Source organism: Lissotriton helveticus, chromosome 3_1 (genome assembly GCF_964261635.1).
Source record: "Lissotriton helveticus chromosome 3_1, aLisHel1.1, whole genome shotgun sequence".
Lineage (NCBI taxonomy): Eukaryota > Metazoa > Chordata > Amphibia > Caudata > Salamandridae > Lissotriton > Lissotriton helveticus.
Window position 1 is genome coordinate 156,928,280 of NC_136061.1, and position 24,101 is coordinate 156,952,380.

At 49.4% G+C, this 24,101-nt stretch overlaps 1 protein-coding gene across 2 annotated transcripts in view; it reads right to left on the bottom strand.

Moving 5' to 3' along the window:
• The window catches only part of CLIP2 (CAP-Gly domain containing linker protein 2), a 575,836-nt gene extending 553,264 nt beyond the window's left edge, over positions 1-22,572 (bottom strand). Inside the window, exon 1 of one of the 2 annotated variants that reach the window (XM_078679434.1) lies at positions 22,010-22,572. The gene's annotated coding sequence lies outside the window, so the exon portion shown is untranslated. The remainder of the gene's footprint in view (positions 1-22,009) is intronic. The other variant, XM_078679436.1, reaches the window with a different exon arrangement.
• Positions 22,573-24,101: the final 1,529 nt, after the last annotated feature.

The window sequence follows — 24,101 nt, forward strand, 5'->3', positions numbered from 1 at the left end:
GTCCTGTAGTCTGTTGTAGATCACAGTCCGCCGACCAGCAGAGAAATGCGAGTGTTTCCCGCAAAGCGGGAAACGCGAGCAGTAGTGGTGCAAACGCTGCACAGGAATTCAATATTCAGCACAGCTCCGCTCAGTAGCGCCTTCAGGAACAAAGCGCTAGCTGTTGTTCACAGCCAAGGGCTCTGCCTCCACACACAGCAGAACGGAGCTCAAAGTAACAGCAGGCTTCAGCGGCAGTCACCTCCTCTTCATTCACAAGCCTGCTAGTGTAAGCGGATATGAATGTACCGGTGTGCTCTAGAGAATACATTCACCTTGATCTACATTTGTAAAGCATAGACAACAGGTCTTACTGCATAAAGAATCATGGACATATATTCATGTGCCCAACCCCGGATGTTCTCTGACCAAAACAACATGAACTAAAATACAATAAATTAAGTCATTTGCACCTTAAGTGGTGTTCAAAAGACTTCTGTTAACATGCAGTTCTCTTTGAAAATGTGTGAGGACACGCCATAGTTAGATCCTCATGCATAGTAATAGGAAGAATCTGACAAAAGTGAGAAATGTATTTGTTCAATTAATGCATAGGACACAGAGTATTGTAATGATGTGTCATTGAAGGAGAAAGTTGTTTTACCTGAGTAATAAGAAATTATACAGTATAATTGATCGGATACATTTAAGGATGATTCACCCATAAAACTTGTATGATAAAAATTATTTTGTTTTCTTCAGAATGTTATGAAATGTGTTCGCTACAGAGTCACCAAAATGTTAAAATTGTGCCTACGAAAAATTTAAATTGCATACGTTTGAAGCAATTGCTGTTTCTGTGCACCAGTTTCAATAAAGAGAATAAATTGATTTGGTGCTATATGTTTACATTACCCAATCACCACAGGTTCTTAATAGCAGATGCCCATTCTTTATTATATGGTCTTCCATTGAGCCAAAGTCTTTATCATTAGCCTTATCATTTACCAATATTTTGCAACTGCCTTTTAGCAGTTCCACCTGGCACTACCACTCCACTTGGATGGGGTCATCAACTTAGCCACGCAAACCCTCGTCAATCTCCCTATACACACTAATATCACCACTACCAACAGCAAGCAGACTGCATGCCCGTAAGACACCAAAACGTTTGCAAAGTATTACCCATGGTCTTGAAAGTGACCCGTGTCAAGGCACCGATACACCTCTGATGTACAGCCACAGTCCATGATGATCCACCAATCCAAACATTTTTGCCACCCCAAACCACCTAATGACTAGATTTTGGTATTTTACCCTAGTAGGGTCAACTCCCTGCCTACTTAACCTGCCAGCACTCGCCCATTTGTCAACAGCCTTTGAAAGCCCACCAGTTGACCATTAACCTAAAAAAAATCACTCAGTATTTCATTAGTTGTTCTTCTTAAGACTTACGACTCATCACTGAATGTGTGTGTGTGTGTGTGTGTGTGTGTGTGTGCGCGCGCGCCCGCGTGCGCACACACTCGCACAGTCTTACCTACAACATTGCTGGAAAAAAGCCTCCTCAAACAAATACATTTCAAGCTCCTTTGGAATAAATCCTGATGGTGACACACAGCAGCTGCTTGGCAGTACACACCATTCTTTTGGCCTGAGAGAGTCCTACAGAATCAAAACATTTAGTAAGTGTGTAGGAAAGCAGCCAGTTCCTTGCAATGCCACCTGGAGCCGTCCCAGTTTTGGCCTTGGGAGTGGAAATACCTCTTCGTAACAGAACACTGTTGGAAGTAGATGTAACATAGACTGTGCAACTGCAAAAAAAGACGAAAACAAGAAAGAAAGCAAGAAAGAAACATAGAGAGAAAAGAAAAACTGAAAAACTGTGAAAGTAAGAAAGCAAGAAAGAACTGAACAAGTTTAAAGCTTAAAGATTGTAGGGTAAAGCTAAAAATATGAACATTTGAAAGTAAAAAGAAAATAGACGAGAGAGAAAATATAAACAATAACTGGAACTTTGCTTTACAGGAATTGACTTTAGCGTATCCCAGTCAGGGCACACTTTAATTAGACTGCATGCCTGGGGTGTCTGCATGTATAATTTCTGAACTACTACAATGGATTTTCTCAAACCATCATCATCCATTGAAAATATGTACCAATTCTGCACCTCCTGGCCCATTAACTACCATTTCATGCTGGAGCACTGAGGTACTTAATCAGGACTCTCAGTGGTTTATTCAGAAGCCGCCATCAATCACGTCGAAGTACAACACTCCAGACTGACAGAGTGTGCTACTAAGCACTAACCAATCAGAATTAATGTAACGGAAATGCTGGGAAGGACCATTATCATGACGCAGGGTGGAGGGAAGCGAGAACTACCAAGATCCACAAACAGCATCAATAGAGCAGGGCCTCTTGTAGCCTTCCGAGTTGAACCAACTCCAACCAGACTTCTGTTTCAGTCACTGAGGATTCCATCCAGCTTCAGGTTAAAGCGCTCATTACAAGCTGGCCGGACGTCACTCCAGAGATATCAGAAGGTCGCAATTTAAATTACCGGCCGGTATCTCTGCAGCAAAGTCCAACATTACGAGTTGTTTCCCTGAAGAAGTGAATAACTGCTGGGACCTAGATTGAATGGAAGCTTTACCAGCAGGTTTTCATCATTTTAAGGAAATAAACGCAGACCTGCTCATAACAGGTGGATAGTGCCTGCAAGACCGCTGGTGGTGGGACAGGGTGGGGTGAAGGGCATTATCCGCTCGCTCTGGACTGCTGCATGTGGTGAGCAATGCTGCTGCCTGCAGCAACGGACCTGCAGCAAGTCTTACAGGCACTGGCTTCAGAGCCCGGAATTATCAGTGCGGTGTTTTCAGACCCGATACATAGAGGCCTTAAAGAATATACTTGTAATGGGGACTTGAGTCATTTCACCGAGAGTTATGGCTCCAATGAAATAACCCAAATCATAATGAGACCCTAAATCTACACCAGCCAGTCACACTATAGATCACAAAATCCAAGAACCTAGAAAGGAACTTTCACAGACAATAACAGCCCAACACCAACCAGCACTGGAACTGAAAGCTAAGCACATGACAGGATAGGCTCAAGTCCTTGGCCCAGGACATAAGGGAGAAATACTGGGACCCACCCCAATGGGCCTATTACGGAACCAAGAGTTCTTGATGTCAACCAACCACAACCAAAATTCAGCCACGTGAACCGCAGGGTCTACCCACCATCAGCGTAATGCTAAACCAGACAGACACATGACAAAACACGCAAATCATGAAGTGGAAGCGAATCCTCACAGACAATGACATTTCAACCCAACCCACACTGAAATACTGTGAGATGGACGTGCAGGGCAAGAAGGATCAGGCTGAGAACGAAGAATGAAAATACTGTGACCCACACTTGGTTGTCCACCACAAAACCAGAGCCTATCCCTGTCACCCAACCACAGGCAAAGCCCATTTTCATAAACTGTGGATCTACCCAGGTTAAGCCTCAGTATAAAGCATAAAGAAACACCACTATAATACACCAACCAAAATCTGGAAGAAAACTCTTATAGATAACGACAACTAATAACAACCCAAAACCGAAAATAACCTAGTGCACTGAAAATAGAAGCACCGACACACAAATTACTATCCACATCAAACACATGCAGTGATTAAACAGACACAATTAAAAGGAATAAAAGAACTAAAAAAACAGATGCCAGCGTGTTACCAGCTGCAAACAAAGAACAAAAAAAAACAACTGCTAACAGTGATTCTTCATTTGCAAGAACACATATTTGTCATTTTCAAGGGCCCTGTAAAATTTCTGAAATATTGCAGTATAGCACCAAGGGGCACACCCATCAATGTATGATTTTGTGAGTCCATAATTGCGATAATTAAGGAATGGCTATTAAGGACTCGCAAAAGCCTATGCATGTGGGAATCGATATAAAATGAGTGATTCTTAAACCTTCCTTAATTGCATCAAAGTGTAAGGCACTCACAATTTAAGAAATATCAATTGATTTTGATTTCTTAAATTGCGATTGCATTTAAGGAATCGCAATTTGCAATTCCTTAAATGCAAAGCAATAACCACTTTTAAATAGTGATTTCGTGGGGGGCGTGGCTTGGCGCGCAAACGGAATGGCCGCTTGATTGAGCGGCTCCCGTCTCCTACTTCCTTGATCCTGAATTGATCCTCACTGGCTGTTGGCCTGGCTCTCCCTAACCCAGCGTAATCGGTGTGGCGCTACGTCAACAGCACTCGGTCCAACTTGCAGACCGCTGGGTGCTCCCTCCGCCGAGAAATCGCTATCACAAGATTTGCCGGCGTGACCCCTGGGCCGGAGGTGGTGCGCGTTTCGGCCGCCGGCGCTCACGCGAGGCCGGTGCGGACCACGAGGCGGAGGGCCCTAGACGGGGACGCCGCTGCTGGAACCAGTCGTTCTTCACCGGGCGGACGGAGCCGTGGATCCTGCTTGGCAGCGGACCTCGCTGGGGAGCGGTGGTCACTTGCTTCTCTACCCGCTGAGGCACCGCAGTGCCTGGCTGCGAACGGAGCTGTGCAGAGGCGACGCTGCAGGTCCATCCGCCCCTGGCCATCGGTCTCAGCGACGACATCACCGCCTGAATAGACGTGGAGAGGGCGCAGTGAGTACTGGATAGCGCTCTTACAACATAAGGCCGGCGCAGCACATTGCGGGTGGAGCTCACTACCACCTGCCTGCATATGTAGGGTGGTGACGCTTGTGCTCCCTAGGGGTTGTGATATCCCGCTGTTGCTGCGGAAGACCGGCGGATAGCACACTCCTCGGAACTGCCTACCCGTCAGCATTGCTCCGGTCGGCGCTGGGCTCGCTGTATGTGGCTGTGGGGCCCGCGGAGCATATTGCCTGACTTGAGGCCCGTGCTGTGGGTGCACCAGATCCCTACATTTCATATCCGTCGCCCCGCCGGTACCCACTGGCCGGCCGGCCGGCCGAGCGCAGACCTAGCCATTCAGGCCAGAGACATAGATTGCCTATCCTCAACTGTGTGCTGTGCGGAGTCTGCAAGGAGTAGGACCTGCCATCTTGCCTACCCAAATAACGGACCCTCACTGCCGTGGCAGCTCTAGCGAAGGTGGCTCCCAAGCGGCGTAGGGGCACAATGGTACGCCCGGAGCACCGACAGGCGAAACTTAGTTTTGAAAGCTCCAAAAAGGGAACGAAACCGGGCGTGACGGAGCCTGGGCCTAGTGGCGCGGATCTTGCTGCCGCGCCTCCCCCCTCGACTGCCTTGGACCTGCACAGCTTGTTTCAGGAAATGCGCCAGGGCTTCGCTACGGTGGTGGAAAAGGTGGACAGGATGTCCTCAAGGCTGGACGCGCTGGTGCATAAAGTTGACCTGCATGAAGAGAGAATCACTGCGACGGAGCAACGGATTTCTGACAATGATGACCTCACTGCTACTCACACCTCCCAACTTGCTCGTATGGATAATCTTCTCAGAATTATCGCAACCAAGAATGAGGACTTGGAAGCCCGCAGCAGACGCAACAACATCCGTGTCACGGGCGTTCCGGAGTCTACAGACACTGGAAGGATGGAGATATACATTGAGTCGCTCCTCCGAGCGTCCATAGGGGAGGATGCCTTCTCCTCTCAATTCATTGTGGAGAGAGCACATAGATCTTTAGCCCCAGTTCCAAAGCCTGGATTACCACCCCGGCCAATTATCGCTCGCCTCTTGAACTACCGCGATAGGGATGTCGCATTGAGGGCTGCCCGAACCAAACGATCCCTTCATTACAATGGTGTTACTTTCTCTCTGTATCCTGATTTCACCCCCCTTGTACAGGAGGAGAGGCGGAAGTTCTTGGCTGTCAAAAAGAAGTTGAGAGAGGCTCAGATGGATTATGCTCTACTATATCCGGCGAGGTTGAGGGTGGCGCACCAAGGCAAACAATGTTTTTTTACGGATCCGAGCAAAGTTGCGGAATATTTGAAACAGCATCGTAGGGCGCAGAGGGGCGGGCGGGATGAACACGAGGACCCCGACGAGGAGGTGCCCCCAGAGGACAATGACAATTGATACACATCGCCTTCCCTAGACGACACTGTCCTGGGACTGCCTCACTATATATGCCTCACGTCTGTGGCCTCAGCTGACATTGATACTGTTCTTGGGAAACGGGACTGAGTGAGTCCTTCAGCGGTGCACCATAAGTAGGAACCGTTACCCTTCTTCCTGCCTCTACCGAGGGCGGTAACGTTCATGAGGCAGACGGGAGAGGTGATGGCTGTGCGCTTTAGCTAATGTTCCCCCTACGGGTGTATCCCACCTTTGGATGTCAGTTGTGGGAGTTCTGGGGGGGTGGGTGGGGGGTGAGCGAGGGGCTGATTGGCTGCTGGCATGATTGGGATGCAGTGGTTGGTGGGGGGGTGGGTACTGTTGAGGGGGGGTTGTTTTGCTGAAGACAGCGTTTGACTGGATGGTCATCAGGGTCAGTGGTCTGATACATGTGTTGCTGAAACGTTGGACCCTGCGGTGGCAGGTCTCCTTTATCCGATTGCTTCAGGGTTATGGCTAGCTTGGGATCTGGTGCACAATTGAAATGCTTGTCTTGGAACGTTCGGGGACTCAACGATGCTAAAAAATGCAGAAATGTCATAGCATACTTAGATCGCCATCAGGTACAACTAGCCATGTTGCAAGAAACACACATAGCTGCGCAGGGGCGCCCTTCTTTTGGTTGTAAATGGTCCTCTACCCGGGCATTTTCCTCCTATTCCTCATATGCAAGAGAAGTCATTATACTGCTCAAACGCACTGTTCCCTTTCAGGTATATGGTGAGTTGGTGGATGTGGAGGGCCGTTATGTGTTGCTGTGGGGGCGGCTAGGCCGCAATACTATTACACTGGTTAACTGCTACGCACCCAATTTGGATGTACCTTGTTTTTTCACCACACTCTGGGGTAAAATTTTGGATATAGGATCTCGCCATATCATCTGGGGAGGAGACTTCAACATAGCGTTAGTGCCTCATATGGATAGAGCGGATAGAGCAACACATTATAAACCCAGGTCGAGAGAAGCACTAGAGGGGGTGCTTTCTGAAGGCAACCTACTGGACGCCTGGCGACAGTTGCACCCCGACAGTACTGAGGGCACCCACTTCACTTCACAGACTGGTACATGGGCACGCCTCGACTATTTTTTCTTGACAAGGGAGATGTTTACAGGAGTGATTAATGTAACTCACCTCCCGAGATCGTATTCGGACCATAGTCCGGTACTGTTGACTTTACTCATCCCTGGCTGGGACAACCCTAGACCACGATGGCGTTTGCAGCCGGCGGCCTTACTGGATGCGGTATTCCACGCTGAACTGGGTGATGAGATCAATGCTTTTTTTCCAAGGAATAAGGGTTCTGTAGACTCGGTTGAGACTATATGGGAGGCTTTCAAGGTCACTATTAGGGGCTACTGCATAGCTAAGAGCTTTGGGGTATTGTAAGACATACAGCGCACGATTCGAAAGCTTGAGGGTGAGCTGCGGATGCTGGAGATTCGAATGGCGGAGGGCGATGGCACTACTGCACATGCAGAATTTAGAGAAAAGCTTACACAATATGAGGAAGAGGCACACAGGGAGACTAGGTTTAAGGGTAAACACTGGCAGGCAAGGAAATATTGCGAAGGCGATAGGCCTGGTAAGGCACTAGCTATCTTGACAGGGGTGCCACGCGTGGATAGTACTATCATAGAGGTGGTCAACAACCAGGGCCACACCGTCAGGAACTCTGATGACATATTGGATACCTTCTTCTCACACTATCGCTCACTCTACACCACAGTCACTACCTGTGACATACAGTATGACGGTTTTCTGTGAGACCTTGCACTGTGCTGGCTTAGCGATGTTGATAGGACATTCCTCGCCGCTCCTATTGAAATAGATGAAGTTAGGGACGCAATTATGTCGCTTCAAAACGGGAAGGCGCCTGGATTGGACGGACTTCCCGCAGAATTTTATAAGTCTTACGTAGACGTTATGGCCCTGGTCCTCCGCGAGGTCTTCGAGGAGTCCCTTGCAGATGGCATCCTCCCATGCTCTATGCGCGAAGTTGTCATCACCTCCTTATTGAAGCCAGGCAAAACCCCCACGACCTGTGACTCCTATCGTCCCCTCTCGCTCCTAAATTGCGATGTTAAGATACTGGCTAAAGTCCTGGCAATCAGATTGTCTCTCCTCATGACCCGGATAGTTTTACCTGACCAGTCCGGCTTTGTCCCAAATCGCTCTACCTCCCACAACCTACGCACACTGTTTTCTTTGCTTCATACGATCCACCCTGACCTTCATGTCGCGGCGATTTTTTTAGACGCTATGAAAGCGTTTGACTTTGTTGAGTGGCCCTACCTGTTCACCGTTCTGACCCGCATGGGGTTTCCCAACTTATTCATTTCATGGGTCCAATTACTATACACCCAGCCCACTGCGAGGGTTCTGATCAATGGTCATCTTTCCGCACCACTCTTCATCTCCAGGGGTACCCGACAGGGATGCCCTCTGTCCCCCCTGTTGTTCGCGATTGCCATTGAACCCCTTGCGTGCCGACTCCGTCAACTTCATGGTGCGGGCGCGATTCGCTGCTTCCAACGCCAGATTGGTGTATTGTTATATGCGGACGATATGACTCTGTTTGTAAAGGATCCAGTCCACAACCTGAATCCCCTGCTCAGAGAATTTGTTGTCTTTGGAAGACTGTCGGGGGTGCAGGTCAACTGGATGAAATCACAGTTTTTTCCGCTCACAGATGCCGTACCCGACTTTCCTCTGGATTACCCCCTAGAGAGATGCAGGTCTGAACTCCGATATCTTGGTATTCAGGTCTCCCGCGACAAGGACGAGATTATACGCTCTAATTATGGCGTTGCTGTGACCAAACTTACCACGTTGGTGGACCGCTGGATCTCCCTCCCCATCTCCATGGCAGGGAGAGCCTCTCTCATCAAGATGGCGGTGCTCCTGCGCTTTCTTTACCTTTTTCTTAATATCCCCTTTCATCCGGGTGCTTATTTCTTCAAAACTCTGAGGTCGGAGCTCTGCCGCCTATTCTGGGGAGGCAAAGGCCCGCGACTTAAATGGTCCGTGTTGGTACAACCTTACGATAAGGGGGGATTTGACATCCCGGATTTTGAAGCCTATTACCTATGTGCACAGGCGCATTATGCATACCACTGGCTTTTCCCTACGCCCTTCATGCCTCAAATAGCGGTGGAGGACTGGATTGCCCATCCCCTGCCTTTGAATGGCCTTCTACACTGCCAGCCGTCGGCCATAACGACACCTCATACTTCTGTTACATGTACTATCGACGCGTGGCGACGCCTAGCTAAAAGACTAGACAGCGGACTGTTATACTCACCCTTGCTGCCATTGACATACCATCCTGCGCTTGTACTTCTACAAGAGAAAGGATTTCGGACACTCTGTGCGGTACTAAAGATCCATTGCTGGGGCGACCTCTTCTCCGCGGGGCGCTTCAAAAACGCAGCTGCGTTCTTCACGACACATGCTCGCACCCCTCTTGAAGTCTTTTACTACCTGCGACTTCGCCAAGGCATGCGCGCAATCCTACCTGACTTCCCTGCGGAGTCCGCTGTTACGCCCCCGCTCCACTTCCTGCTCAGCTCACAGGACGGCTCCCATTTGGTATCGGGAATGTATCGTAGTGTAAGAACATGCGGCATACCGCCGGAAGCCTCAGCGAGGAGGCGGTGGTCTGCTGAACTAGCAATTGACATCACTGATGATCAATGGCTATACTGCTGTACTCTCACGGCTCGCATATCGGCTAGCTGCAGGCTTAAGATAATTCATTACAAATACCTACAGCGACTATATTACACTCCGGTGAAAAAATATCGGTTTCACTTGTCTGACACGGATCGCTGTGACCGTTGCCGCACGGAACATGCAGACTTCCTACACCTTGCCTGGGAATGCCCCTCTATACAGATCTACTGGCAGCAGGTACATACCGCCCTGGAATCCATGATTGGGTCACCGATATCACCGGATCCACTGCTGATGCTGTTGGGACACACACCACACATTCCATCGCAATACAGAAAATTTGTAGATATCGCACTTCTACAGGCGAAAAGGCGCATAGCATGCAGGTGGGGTCGTGGCAGGGCACCGAAATTCAAAGAGTGGCTAACTGATATGTCATATAGTCAGGACCAACACACGATATTTGCTGAGCTGCTCCCGCCATCTAGCAGGCCGAGAGATATCTGGGGTCCCATGGTTGCCTATCTTCAAGCTCAGGCCACCAGGGATGGCAGTCCGGAGAGGGGTGCCAATTGTGAAGGTGACAATGCTCGTGTATAATGTACCCAAGCCATCTAATGAACGTGTACTGTGTGCGCTATTGTACCTATTGATTTGCACTACGCCTATCCATATCCCTGTATTTTCCTGACGGTTCCCTATTGCTCACTGCTGCTCTGCCTATTCATGTAACATGTGTATGCTTGCTCCTTATGGTAATGACTTTTAACCTTTGACTTAATTCCTATGTATCAATGTTACTACACCACCCCTGATAATTGTACGCAATTTTCCTTCTTCTGCACTGTTGATGCCGTGAACGTACCACTGGACTTTGCTATGCTATAACTGCTATTTAGATCTGATGCCATCCTTTGACCCATAGTTCTCAGCCACTAGACTGTCGTAATGTATGTACTGTCTTGTTCTTTTGTTGCAAAAATACCAATAAACAGAATTTAAAAAAAAAAAAAAAATAGTGATTTCGCTATTTGGGGCCGCAAATTACCAAGCAATTGAACTGGTCGGTAAATTGCAAAAACGTTGAAAAATGCACTAAGGTGCATTTTTCAAAGTTTCATGTTGCACACACACATGCCCTTGGGGCATGTGTTTGCGCAACATGGGTGCACATCACAATTCCAGGGGTGCAACAGGGTGTCCTTTTGACACACTTGCACCCTTGAAATTGCATGTGCAATTTGTGAGTACCTACTGGTACGCGCAAATTGCGCATGCAATTTCCCATTCATTCCTATTGGCCGACAGGCATGTGGGCCAATAGGAATGAATCGCACTGTTTACGCTCGCAAAAAAGGTTGATGCATGTGCCTGCAAAATTCTACATTTTACTCGTCTGTCTGTCTCTCATGTAAATTAGACTGCTAGCCAAAAACTCTATTTTTACATCTGTGACAACACAGCCCCAGCACCATCATGGCAAACTCATGATTTATCTCAAGCAAGAATCAGCATTGTAAGAAATATATTCACATCACGAGGACATGCTCTGACATTTAAAATCAGTTTACACTTATCATGGATTTAGCACAATTCCTAAACAGAGCTTCGAGGTTTGTGCTTCCAGATCCCGGTTTCCTAAGTATAAGTAACATCTCTACGACATATATGTGAGGCGGGAGGGCCATCTTGCCCCGTGTGTGATGGTGCTCATAGAGCACAAGCCTAGCTGGGGCTCAGCGGGGTGGTGCAGGAGACACCGGGCAGCATACCTTCCTTCCCCTCCAGACACACACTACTACAAAGGTCAAACACAAGGGGGTACAGAATAAGCAGTAGGCAGTGGAGGTGCAAAGCATGCAGGCTAAACCAAGATGATATGCAGGCACTAGACCATGGGGGATGCCAAGCCTGCAGTGGGGACAGGATGAAAAGCCAGCAGTGGTGAGTGGTTGATGCAAAGCATGCAGTGGGGACAAGATGAAAAGACAGCAGTGGTGAGTGGTTGATGTAAAGCATGCAGTGGGGACAGGATGAAAAGCCAGCAGTGGTGAGTGGTTGATGCAAAGCATGCAGCGGGGACAGGATGAAAAGCCAGCAGTGGTGAGTGGTTGATGCAAAGCATGCAGTGGGGACAGGATGAAAAGCAAGCAGTGGTGAGTGGTTGATGTAAAGCATGCATTGGGGACAAGATGAAAAGACAGCAATGGTAAGTGGTTGATGTAAAGCATGCAGTGGGGACAGGATGAAAAGCAAGCAGTGGTGAGTGGTTGATGTAAAGCATGCATTGGGGACAAGATGAAAAGCAAGCAGTGGTGAGTGGTTGATGCAAAGCATGCAGTGGGCACAGGATGAAAAGCCAGCAGTGCTAAGTGGTTGATGCAAAGCATGCAGCGGGGACAGGATGAAAAGCCAGCAGTGGTGATTGGTTGATGCAAAGCATGAACAGGGGACAGGATGAAAAGCCAGCAGTGGTGAGTGGTTGATGCAAAGCATGCAGTGGGGACAAGATGAAAAGACAGCAGTGGTGAGTGGTTGATGCAAAGCATGCAGCGGGGACAGGATGAAAAGACAGCAGTGGTGAGTGGTTGATGTAAAGCATGCAGTGGGGACAGGATGAAAAGCCAGCAGTGGTGAGTGGTTGATGCAAAGCATGCAGCGGGGACAGGATGGAATGGGTGGGATGGGAAACTCCTCTGAGGCGGAAAGCCGGAGGACGGTACTTTCGTCTATTTTTAAAAAAAACAATTCACTTGTATTTTGTGTTCTGGCCATTTTAACCTCACCTGCACTAAAAGCGCTGCCCTCACGCGCCTAGCAGACCCTCTGAGGCACTCCTGAGACAGCGGCAACCAGCGCTGAGACAGGATTCACAAACTCACCGCCATCGCGGTTCGAAGGCGAGCCACGCCCCCTGCGAGGCCACGCCCACCCAGGATCCCTTATAAAACGCTGATCGCAGCGCAACAAACACCACTTGGGAAACTCCTCTGAGGCGGAAAGCCGGAGGACGGTACTTTCGTCTATTTTTAAAAAAACAATTCACTTGTATTTTGTGTTCTGGCCATTTTAACCTCACCTGCACTAAAAGCGCTGCCCTCACGCGCCTAGCAGACCCTCTGAGGCACTCCTGAGACAGCGGCAACCAGCGCTGAGACAGGATTCACAAACTCACCGCCATCGCGGTTCGAAGGCGAGCCACGCCCCCTGCGAGGCCACGCCCACCCAGGATCCCTTATAAAACGCTGATCGCAGCGCAACAAACACCACTTGGGAAACTCCTCTGAGGCGGAAAGCCGGAGGACGGTACTTTCGTCTATTTTAAAAAAAACAATTCACTTGTATTTTGTGTTCTGGCCATTTTAACCTCACCTGCACTAAAAGCGCTGCCCTCACGCGCCTAGCAGACCCTCTGAGGCACTCCTGAGACAGCGGCAACCAGCGCTGAGACAGGATTCACAAACTCACCGCCATCGCGGTTCGAAGGCGAGCCACGCCCCCTGCGAGGCCACGCCCACAACATTGCCATAAATGTGTCGGTCACACAAGCGCAGCGGACGAGCGCAGCGGGAGCGCCGTTTGCGCGCTGAAGGCGCGCTTAAGGCAAGCTCGTCTGCGCTCGTCCGCGCCTCGGCAGCGCCTGGTGCGCCACCTGCGGCCTCGATCCCCCCGTCCACCAGTAGCACACCACACTTGACGCGCGAGGCTCTACTCCTCCTTAGAGACTTCGCTCATAATGGACAATTGTCCTTCCAAGACACTGCCTATCCTCTGCACGATTATGCGCGTAAAGGCTTATTTACAGGTGGCTTGCTGAACGTGAGGTCCCTGCCCAAACACGCTCACGAAATCGCCCAGCTCATAGATAATCATCATCTTGATGTCTTATTCCTGACGGAAACATGGACCCACTCCGACTGCAATATAGAACTGGACTGGGCTTGCCCACCAGACTTCAAAATCTTGCATCTCCCACGACCTAAGGGGCGGGGCGGAGGTGTCGGTGTAATCTATAGAGCATCATGGTCAGCAAAAACTATTGCCATGGACCCAGTGGTCGGGACCGAAATACTCGGCCTTTCCATCGACTGTCATCTTGGTACCACCTTTACGGCGGTGATTTGCTACCGCCCGCCGGGAGCGTTTAATTCTACTCAGCAGCAGTCGCTCCTCACCACCCTCACCAATATGGCTACCTCTCACAACAACCTGATTGTTTTGGGCGATTTCAACCTTTGGCCCAACGGCAGTCTTGACTCTGCACTCAACAATCTCCTAATCTCTTGTGAAGGAATGGGACTTTCCCAGCTAGTGAACAAACCCACACACGCAGCAGGGCACCAGCTCGATTTAATCTTCTCCTCCCCCCAGCTAGCACTTCTGAGCGACATTCTGCCAATGTGCTGGACTGATCATGCACTGATCAAATTTCATATAGTAGGTAGCAGGTCTTGCAGACCGGCATTCCACGGTCATGTACCCCCGTATAGAGACTGGAAGGCTCTGGACAAACTCAGACTGAATGGCCCAGTATTTGAAGTAGAAGACAGTTTCTCCATTACGCAACCAGTGGAGGCCAACTACCTATCCCTTTGTACAAGGATCTCCAGCACCTCGGAACGTCTCGTCCCTCTGAAAAAGGGCAGACCACAGAGACGAGCACCGGCCCCATGGTTTGATGACTCCTTAAGAGCTCTCAAACTAGCATGTAGACATGCAGAGAGAAAATGGAGGCAGGGTTACTCTGACATTCATAAAACCCTCTGGAAAGCAAACCTCCGGAAGTATAAAACTGCCATCGCCCTAAATAAGGCCAAACATTATTGCTCCATCATAACCAACGCCACGAACAGCTCAAAGAGTATTTTTCAAATACTCAAAAATCTGACCAACCCGGACTGTGTTACCTCTACACAGCCTCCTACCCAAGCCCTCTGTGACAATCTTGCAGTGTTTTTTATTAATAAAATAAACACCATTATTCACAACCTGAAAACATCCCCCTCTTCAGAAACTTCTAACATGCTGAGACCAGATACCAGCTTGCGAAACTTGTCGCCTCCTGGCTCTGTCCTTCTGGCTAGACTGGGGGAATTCCCCCCGATCCCGGCCGTCGAGTTTGAAAGACTTGCGCTTGGTATCACCTCGGGTTCCCCACTCGACCCCCTACCTCCAAAAGTCTGGAAAAATTTTGGTAATGAACTTTTTGACACCATGCGCCTAATATGCAATCAGTCTTTGCACAGTGGCTTTGTCCCAACCCCTTGGAAACAGGCACTAATCACCCCTCTCTTAAAGAAACCCTCCCTGAGCCCAGACTGTCTTTCCAACTACCGACCCATCTCTCTGCTGCCTTTCCCAGCGAAGGTCGCCGAACGTTGGGTCAGTTCATGCCTGTCCGCCCACCTAGAACAAAACAACCTTCTCCACGATCACCAGTTCGGTTTCCGTCCTGCCCACGGCACCGAAACAGCAGTCTTAACTGCCATGGAGGATCTTCGCATGCGTGCAGACAGGGGACAGCCAGTGGCATTGATACTGCTGGACCTGTCTGCCGCATTCGACACGGTCAACCATGGTAGGCTGCTGCAGAGACTTGGGGAAGTGGGAGTGGAAGGCACTGCATTGCTCTGGTTTCATTCCTATCTTCGGGACAGAAGACAGGCTGTCTCTCTTCCCCCTTTTCAATCCGCCTTTGCAACAGTACCCCAGGGAGTCCCTCAGGGCTCCTCCATCAGCCCCATCCTTTTTAATGTGTACCTCATCCCGCTAATCAAACTGATCCAATCCTTTGGGGTCAAAACAATAAATTACGCGGATGATACACAGCTCATCCTCTCGTGGGAAGGTGAAGATGCCATTCCTTTCTCTACCTTCCACGACTGCCTAAGAAAGACGGCTGGATGGCTACACAGTAATTCCCTCCAGTTCAACTCCGCGAAAACGGAGGTCCTGTTCTGCTCAGGCACTAAGATACCCCGTCAGTTTCCGAACGAATTCTGGCCCCCGGAGTTTAGAGACAAACCTCTGCCAGTTCCTTCGGTGCGCAACCTGGGTGCCATGCTGAACAACAAATTAAGTATGGAAACCCAGGTGACGAAAACTGTGGGGATCTGCACAGCCCTGCTTCGATCACTGCGGAAAATCATGCCTCTTCTCCCGGCACAAGCCAGGGCGTCGATAGTCAGGTGCACGATACTCAGTCGCCTTGACTATTGCAACGCCCTGCTCCTGGAGTCTCCAGTCACGATGTTGGACCGACTACAGCGAATTCAATCTGCCGCCGCCAAGCTGGCTCTTGGCTGGACGAGGAGGGCCTCAGCCACAGCAGCTCTGGCTGAGCTACATTGGCTACCCTTAAAACAAAGAGTGGCCTTCAAGTCCCTCTGCATTGTCTTTAAGGCTCTGCACGGACTTGGACCTAAACCCCTGCAAGCCCTGTTTCGGTGGTACACTCCTGCCAGAGACCTACGTTCATCCTCTGCCTGTCTGGTAAAGGTGCCCAGATTTAACAGAACCAGAACAGGGGGCAGATCATTCAGCGTTGCAGCGGCCAAGCTGTGGAACAGCCTACCCACCGACATACGTCAGATATCACAGCTTCTTCCCTTCAGGAGACGTATTAAGACCTGGCTCTTCCCCTAATAAATTGTCCGTCTGACTGTTCTCCCGGTTTACCGTTAACAGAGTAATTTCCAGCGCCAGGAAGCCTGCAAGGTGTCAGTCGCGCTTTACAAATTCTCAAAATAAAATAATAAATAATAATGAAAAGACAGCAGTGGTGAGTGGTTGATGCAAAGCATGCAGTGGGGACAGGATGAAAAGCAAGCAGTGGTGAGTGGTTGATGTAAAGCATGCAGTGGGGACAGGATGAAAAGCAAGCTGTTTGAGTGGTTGATGTAAAGCATGCAGTGGGGACAGGATGAAAAGCCAGCAGTGCTAAGTGGTTGATGCAAAGCATGCAGCGGGGACAGGATGAAACGCCAGCAGTGGTGAATGGTCGATCCAAAGCATGCAGTGGGGACAGGATGAAAAGCCAGCAGTGGTGATTGGTTGATGCAAAGCATGAACGGGGGACAGGATGAAAAGCCGGCAGTGGTGAATGGTTGTTGCAAAGCATGAACAGGGGACAGGATGAAAAGCCGGCAGTGGTGAATGGTTGATCCAAAGCATGCAGTGTGGAGAGGATGAAAAGCCAGCAGTGGTGATTGGTTGATGCAAAGCATGAACAGGGGACAGGATGAAAAGCAAGCAGTGGTGAGTGGTTGATGCAAAGCATGCAGTGGGGATAGGATGAAAAGCAAGCAGTAGTGAATGGTTTATGGAAATCATGCAGTGGGAACAGGATGAAAAGCAAGCAGTAGTGAATGATTTATGGAAATCATGCAGTGGGAACAGGATGAAAAGCAAGCAGTAGTGAATGGTTTATGGAAATCATGCAGTGGGAACAGGATGAAAAGCAAGCAGTAGTGAATGGTTTATGGAAATCATGCAGTGGGAACAGGATGAAAAGCAAGCAGTAGTGAATGGTTTATGGAAATCATGCAGTGGGAACAGGATGAAAAGCAAGCAGTAGTGAATGATTTATGGAAATCATGCAGTGGGAACAGGATGAAAAGCAAGCAGTAGTGAATGGTTTATGGAAATCATGCAGTGGGAACAGGATGAAAAGCAAGCAGTAGTGAATGGTTTATGGAAATCATGCAGTGGGGACAGGATGAAAAGCAAGCAGTAGTGAATGGTTTATGGAAATCATGCAGTGGGAACAGGATGAAAAGCAAGCAGTAGTGAATGATTTATGGAAATCATGCAGTGGGAACAGGACGAAAAGCAAGCAGTAGTGAATGGTTTATGGAAACCATGCAGTGGGGACAGGATGAAAAGCAAGCAGTAGTGAATGATTTATGGAAATCATGCAGTGGGAACAGGATGAAAAGCAAGCAGTAGTGAATGGTTTATGGAAACCATGCAGTGGGAACAGGATGAAAAGCAAGCAGTAGTGAATGATTTATGGAAATCATGCAGTGGGAACAGGATGAAAAGCAAGCAGTAGTGAATGGTTTATGGAAACCATGCAGTGGGGACAGGATGAAGAGCCAGCAATGTTGAATGGTTGATAAAAAGCATGCAGAAGGGACAGGGTGAAAAGCAAGAAGTAGAGAACAGGTGATGCAAAGCATGTAGAGGGGACAGGATGTAAAGCAAGCAGTGGTGAATGGCTGATGCAAAGTATGTAGTAAAGAATGGGATGAAGAGCCAGCACTGGGCATAGGGACTGCAAAGCATGAAACATAAAGCAGGCAGTTGGGAATGGGGATAGAAAGCATGCTGTGTATGTGATGTAAAGCAGCCTTAGTATGTGTGATGCACATACTGTACAGAGGGAATAACATACAAAGCACGTAGTAGAGGTTGGTGTACAGATAGCATGTAGCAGGGGATGGGATGCAAGGCCTGTACTGGCGGGTGAGGTGAAAAGAGTGAAAAGAGTGCAGCGCTGTATTGCATTGTATTACATTTATATAGCGCTTACTACCCCCATGTAGCGGATGACGATGCGAAGCACACAGCAGGAACGTGTATTCTGTTTCTCTTCGTGAGTCCGAATTGGTGTGTGAAGCACGTAAGCATCAGTGCCCACGCGGTGACCGAAAAGAGGCTCACGTTTCAAGTCGGCGCTTAGTACCATGATGACTTCACTAGAAATGACATCAGACGACCCAAGGCTGGTGAAAGCACCACGTGACACTGGGCCCCGAGCAGAGGAGCTGGCAGGGTGTCATCTGACTGAGAGCGCATCATTGGAAATGGATAGCATGACACACACGAGAGTCCTGCGCACTGTGTCCAGCCCTGACCCTTCACGGACGCCTTCACCTGCACAGCTAGCCATGCAGTGTGTCCAGCCCTCGCCCCTTCACGCACACCTTCACCTGCACAGCTAGCCATGCAGTGTGTCCAGCCCTCGCCCCTTCACGCACGCCTTCACCTGCACAGCTAGCCATGCAGTGTGTCCAGCCCTCGCCCCTTCACGCACGCCTTCACCTGCACAGCTAGCCATGCAGTGTGTCCAGCCCTCGCCCCTTCACGCACGCCTTCACCTGCACGGCTAGCCATGCTGTGTATCCTGGGAGTCAGCGCCTCCTGCAGCCGCTGCGAAGGCGCTACACAAGCTACAGGAGTCCCTTCCTGCTCTGAACCGAGGCCGTGACCTCTTCACAGGCTCAATCCACAGGACGCATCCAACAAATCAGAAGTACATAGTTCTTATGCACAAGCAGTAACCCGCCCCCTGAATCAGCAACACTGAAAAGTATTGCAAGATGGAAGGGAATAGGTGGATAAAACAAGTGATTGATACCAAGACTGAATGAAAACTCCCGAGACTGACAAACGGGCTGGGCTGGAAAAGCACGTGGACCCCAGGGTCTAGCCTTCTTGCCTTCTCGTGCAATTCTTTCTCCCTTGGTTCTGCCAGGCATGTTCCCTCCATCATGCCTCCCTGTTAATCCCCTCTCTCTCACTCATTGTCCGTGCTTTAAGGCCCGTCGCCCTGCCCATGAACCCATATGGAGGTCCCTCTATAATCCATTCTTTGGACCATCTCTCTGCCTGTGATCGACCAAGTCTTCCTTCCTTCCTTCCTTCCTTCCTTCCTTTGGTAAGTCCATCTTCAGCCCTTTGTACTCTTCAGACTCTTGCTTGTCCCCTGGTTGATTCATCCACTTTCCCTTGATCCATCCACTCTCCTTCTCTTGGTCCCTCTGTCATCCAACTCTTCCTTTCCTTGCTACATCCTCCTGCCCTTATTCCCATTCAGTCTCCTTTCCTTGGTCCATCTCTCCTGTATTCTCTGTCCTCTCTATTTTCTTTCCATTGCTGCCATCTGGTCTCTCCCCTTGGTCCATTCACCCACTGTCCCTTATCTCTGTCCATACTTCATTTCTTACACTGTTCATCATATTTACGTTGGTCCCTCCACCCTCCTTCCCTTGATACAGCAATGTCCCCTTTTTATGGTTCCTCCTTCCCGTGGTCCCTTCTTTCGCATTCCTGTGGTCCCTCAGTCCTCCTTCCTTTTGACCCTCCACCCTCCTTTCCTTCATTCCATTCCCTTCTTTCCTTTGGCCGGTACACCATCCTTCGCTCATTAACCCAGATACTCATTCACTTGCTCTTTCCATCTTCATTCCCTTGGTTACCTCATTACCATGGTACATAAATCTTGCTTGGTTTCGTTCCCCAAAAAAATCCTTCACACAATCTTGCCATTTTTATATCCTTTACCTGGTCATCCTTCTCCACTTGTTCTGTCCACCCTTCTTTCCTGGGCCTTTACACCTTCTTTCCGTAGTTATCCACCTCCTTCCCTTGGTCACTCCATCATCCTTTTTTTCTTCCTATATCCGCATCCCCTTGTTTTTTGTTGTCCTTCTTCAGTGAGTCGCATCATGCTTCTCTCTTGTTCTCTCCATCTTTCCTCTCTTACTCTTTCCATCCTTCCTTCCCTGGTAGATTCATCCTTCCGTTGACTGCCACTTTCTTCCTGCTTCTATTCCCCTTCCCAGGTCATTGATTCCTGGCACATTTCACCTTTTCTCCTCTCAGTCCCGCCACATCCATCCTCCCTTGGTCCATTCATCTTGGTCGACGCAGCTGTGGTACCTGCATTCTCCTTTCTCTTTAGTTTCTCCAACTTGCCTTGACTCAGTCCCTCCATCATTACTTCTCTTGGTCCATCCACCAGCTCTTCCCTTGGAACCACTATCTTCATTTCCCTTGGTCTAGTCAATCTTGGTCCATGCACCCTCATATTCTTGATCGCATCACATATTTTCTTTGATCCCTAAATTGCTCGATCCAATGGTGTCTTCAACCTCCCTCCTCTTGGTACCTCCTTTCTACCTTCCCTGGGTCCTGAAGGCCTCACTCCCGTAGTCATTATTCCTTTTCACATACACCTTCCCTTTCCTTGGTCACTCCGTCTCCCCGTCTTTGGTCCATTCATCCTTCCTTTCATGGACCATCCCTTCCTCCTACTCTTATCCCTCCATCCTTCATAGGAATCCATATCCTTCCATCACTGGTCCATTCACCCTTCTTCCTCCTTCCAACACTGGCCCATTCATTCTTCTTCATCCTTCCATCACTGGTTCATTCATCCTTCCATCACTGGTCCATTCCTCCTTCCATCACTGGTCCATTCATCCTTCCATCACTGGTTCATTCATCCTTCCATCACTGGTCCATTCCTCCTTCCGTCACCTGTCCATTCATCCTTCTTCATCCTTCCATCACTGGTTCATTCATCCTTCCATCACTGGTTCATTCATTCTTCTTCATCCTTCCATCACTAGTCCATTCATCCTTCCATCACTGGTCCATTCATCCTTCCATCACTGGTCCATTCATCCTTCTTCATCCTTCTTCATCCTTCCATCAATGGTCCATTCATCCTTCCATCACTGGTCCATACATCCTTCCATCGCTGGTCCATTCATTCTTCTTCATCCTTCCATCACTGGTCCATTCATTCTTCTTCATCCTTCCATCACTGGTCCATTCATCCTTCCAACACTGGTCATCGTCCTCTGAACTGTCCTTTACATTGGACCCTCCACCCTCCAGTCTCCTGGGCTCTCCGTCTTCCCTTACTTAGTTCATCTAAACTCCCTTCCCTTAGGTTCTCGACCCTCCTTACAGTGGGGCTGTTCAACCGCCCATCCTGGATGTCCCCCACACCCTGGTCCCTCCAGCTTCCATGGTCCATGCGCTTCCTTGGTTTCCCATCCTCCTCCAATGGCTTCATTCATGTGTCTTCCTTCAGCCTCTCTCCACCCGTGCGTGCCCCGCTCGCCTCTCATCAATGGCCCATTCATCCCCCGGCCCTTCCCTCAGTGCTGTAACGACCCCTCCCTTAACCCGTCCTTCCTCGCCACCTCCAAGGCTCCATCAGTCTTTACCCCTTCACAGCTTAGAATCTCAGGTTCCCTCTCTTTCTCCACCCTCCCTCCTTACCTTGAGTCCTCCGCCGCCCTTGCCTTCGTTCCTCCACCCTCCTTCTCTTGCTCCACCCTGCCTGGCGACCTCCACCCTCCCTCTCTCCATGCTCTCCCCTTTGTTGCAGCCTCTCAGACGCCCGAGGGTGGCAGGCCACGGGCGCCCTCACCTTCCCTCCCCGCCCCGTGCTAAGACACACCTGCCCGCCTGCTGCCGCCTCACCTCGGATCCGATGCTCAGCATCCAGCCGGCTTCTGGCGCTCCACTACTCCAGCCGACGCCAGAGCCACTCCCTCCCGGCTGGAGGGTGGGGAGGGAACGCAGCGCGGATCGGACACCCCCCGGGGACGCAGCCTGCTGCTGCTCCCCACTCCTTCCGGCGCAGACGGGCGTCCACGCCCTGAAGAAGCTCCGCTGATATCCAAGTCCCTGGGATGGCGCACACTCAGCCCTCAAGATGCGCCCCCAGAATCCAGGTCTGGCTGATGCAGAACAACATTCACTCCAGGTTGTGTCGCGCCGGTTTCCGACGAAGCAGGTTTCTAATCCCTGAGGTTGCAGCCAGCCTGTGCCCCCTGCAGATAAAGATGCAGCCTGCACCCCTCCAAATGCTACCTTGAACCCCGGCTGCGGTGCATGCAGCCTGCAGGCACAGCCAATCCTCCGCCCCGCGGATGCACGCGTGGTCCCCAGGCCGAGAGATGCAGTCCTGCCGTATTCCCACGGGTGATGCAGCCCTGCCCTCCGGCTGCAGCTGATCCAGTCCTCGCGGTCTGTGCGGTGCCAGGGGCCGGGCCCTGCCTCTCTCTCCTCCCCGGCTCAGCCTGGGACAGTTCTGCCCGGGCTCCGCCTCCTCGCATGGGACCGGGCTCCGCCCGCTGGTCCCTACACTGCTCCTCTGAGTGATGAGACAAAAGAGGAATCCGGGAGAAGGCAGCAGCAGGGAAAGGAGGAGCATTTTTCCAGCTGTTTTACAGTCACTTGTGATTAATCTTGTGGTTTACGTCGCTGCCCTTCCGAAGAATCTACGAGGGAGGGCAGAGAAAGATAAATGTCTTCATTTTTCTCTTTAAACCAATAACACGCCTGAATAGTTTTGAGTAAGCATCTTTGTTACATCATCCATTTTTTTTGCAGAGTATCCCACATTTTTACCAGTCAAGGTATATAGAATCATGTAAATGTTATGGTAATTAGAAAGGAATTAGCAGTTTTCAGAATATTTCCCCCACCTCTCTCCTGATAAAAATGCAATTCCGAATAAGAATGGCAATTAAAAATTAATAAAGCTTACTGATGATGTAAGAATATTCAGATACAAATTAGTGAATAAACTTATAACCTTGAAACGTGCAGACTTGGACTCTAATCCGAGTTTAGGCCTGTGACCAAAAAGTAATTCTGGGCCAGTGACTGTGTCCTTGTGTCAGAAATCACGCAGGACGGCTCTACACAAAGAACCACAACACCTCTTGAGTAAGAAAGGACACTTTCATGAAACAAGTGTGTATCACATAACAACTCCTGGCAAATGCCTTACAGACTGACAACCTCTATACATCAAGTTAATGCTGTACAACGTCCCGCCTTCAAACACCCCAATAACTCAGCAATCCTTGTTCTAAGTCAAGCTCTGTAATTACCTCTCCTTCTCAAAGCTCCTTCCATAAATCAAACCCAAGGCCAAAAAGTTTACAAACCAATTGTGCTTCAATTCTGAACATCACAACTTCCCTTCAAATCCACAACCCTTTCTCCCCAGCTTGACCGCCCGACCCCTACTGAGACCAACCACTGTTAGTAACCTACAGATAAAACCTACCAACCTGCCATTCAGAAAAACTCTCTAGAAAGAGTTTTTCCGTCTCCCCCTCAACACTCAATATTTATCTCCCAACAGGGCTGCAAGCATATCACACTGTTCCATGAGTTAGCGTGCCACGCCCATGAAGGACAAGTGTACTACTCCAATCCAATCCAATCCAATCCAAAAGTTCCTTATTTCGGCCGTCAAGGCCATAAAAGATGCAAAAATACAATAAAACCATCATCATTCATTATTCATATATATATACAAGCTAAAAAAGCATTAAACATACAGAGTTACAGAATACAACATTGCAAGGAATCGGATATTAGTTTAATTCATTATATGTGCGGATCAATAGTAGTCAAGATTCTGGGCACTTGCAGTTCATCTCGCGGTTAAGGTTTGGCCTTTCAACAGATTTTGCCTTTTCAACCACATAGCCATTAAATATTTGGAGACTGCAAATACGATACAATGTAGGGTGCTTGTCTTTAAAATTCTAAA